Source organism: Austrofundulus limnaeus, unplaced genomic scaffold (assembly GCF_001266775.1).
Source record: "Austrofundulus limnaeus strain Quisiro unplaced genomic scaffold, Austrofundulus_limnaeus-1.0 Scaffold1032, whole genome shotgun sequence".
Taxonomy (NCBI): Eukaryota; Metazoa; Chordata; class Actinopteri; order Cyprinodontiformes; family Rivulidae; genus Austrofundulus; species Austrofundulus limnaeus.
Genome location: NW_013953434.1, coordinates 70,912 through 72,561, shown reverse-complemented (window position 1 = coordinate 72,561; position 1,650 = coordinate 70,912). Strand labels below are relative to the sequence as shown.

Below are 1,650 nucleotides of genomic sequence, written 5' to 3'. Positions count from 1 at the left end.
GGCTGCCATATAACGACGATTCATGTTGACAGACAGACTAACAAAACTACTACACACTGCACATAAACTCTCGCACTCTAACACACTTACACAAGCAAACCAAAAACAGTGCTAGCTAAATCCGGTATCTAAAATGTCCACTACGCTCAGTCCTCTTCGTCACTCCAAAACTCTTTCCTCCCGGCTCCCGCTTGCTTTCCTCAAGTTTTTTTCTGAGAAATGTTTTTGATTGGCTGCTTTGGAAATGTGGTGCGTTTAATAAAATCTGAAAAATTGGTGTCAGGGTTAGCCTCCTTCACAGCGACATACCAATCCAATAATTTTAAACTTCAGTAGAGGCCATGCCTCCAGCAAGAATCGCTTCTCTATAGCCGCGAGTCCAGACCCTCGTACGAAACAAAGTGAAGGACAAGGGTTTGGTTTTTACCAGGCTAGTGGAGAGAAGCTAAAACTYGAGAAATATGATCTCTCCTTCCAGCTCTCATTAGAACTCTAGCAACAGCATTTCGGATCAACTGAATTTTGTGGACATCCTGATAATAAAGAATTGCCTCCATCCTAGACTTGGTGAATGAATGGATCAGTTTCATCATTACTTTTGGACGAGATGTTTCTGATTTTAGTGATATTACACAGGTGGAAGGAGGCAGTCTTGGTGACATTTTTAGTTTGGGGGTTAAATGACATCCTGATCAAAAATAACACCAAGGTTCTTTACATTAGAACTGGAGGCCAGATTAATGCCATCCAGGGGAAGTGAAACGCTGCAAAGTTTATTCCTAAGATGTTCAAGTCCAGAAACCATAACCTCTGTCTTATCTGAGTTTAGAAGCAGAAAATTAAGAGTCATCCAGGATTTTATGTCTTTGAGACATGATTGTAATTTAAGTCAGGGGTTTTCAAGCCATTTGGGTCTGGGGACCCCTTACAAGGGACAAAAAAAATTCCAGGGACCCCCTCATAAACTCCATACTGTTTTAAAAGATAATTTATTGTAATTTCAACCCCTAATTGCCATGGCAATATATATATTTTTATTATGTTTACTATGTTATTTTATTAGTTCATTGTTCTCCATGCATTATTAAAAATAAAAACCAAATTAACAATTTAGTGAAATTTTCTGAGGACCCCCAAGATACCTCTCATGGACCCCAGTTTGAGAACCTATGGTTTAAGTAACTGATTAGCTTCGTCAGGTTTCATGGATAAATATAACTGAGTATCATCAGTATAACAATGGAAATTTATCCCATGCTGTTCAATAACTTTGCCTAATGGAAACATATATTATCATGGTTTAGCAAATTGTCAAGAATGTGCAACCAGAAAGTAATCAGACACAGGAGACTAGAAATACAAAAATGGTGAATGTTTATTTACAAGTGAAGGGGAAAAGGGTAGGTCCAGGGTTTCACTGTTGATGACAGGAAGGGGTTGAATTAGTTGCAGGTTGAGTAGTTTGAGAATAAGAATTATTTTGATGTTTGTTTTGCAGCTTACGGTTTGGAGAAGAACACGAGGAATGGATGAGAGGGAAGTCCAGGAGTGCACGGTGAGTCAGGTGAGTATTTACAGATGATGATTGTTTCAGGCTCTTGGAGGAGATGGTCGGCATTTGATGTAGGCAGGCAGGCGTATGAGCAGAGG

At 39.4% G+C, this 1,650-nt stretch overlaps 1 long non-coding RNA gene across 1 annotated transcript; it reads right to left on the bottom strand.

Annotated features, from left to right (window-relative positions):
* Positions 1-1,361: 1,361 nt before the first annotated feature.
* On the bottom strand, positions 1,362-1,644 carry LOC106533828 (uncharacterized). The gene is made up of 2 exons (XR_001312292.1): positions 1,504-1,644; positions 1,362-1,417 (listed from the first exon to the last, which is right to left on the bottom strand). It is a non-coding gene; the product is annotated as an uncharacterized LOC106533828 (long non-coding RNA).
* Positions 1,645-1,650: the final 6 nt, after the last annotated feature.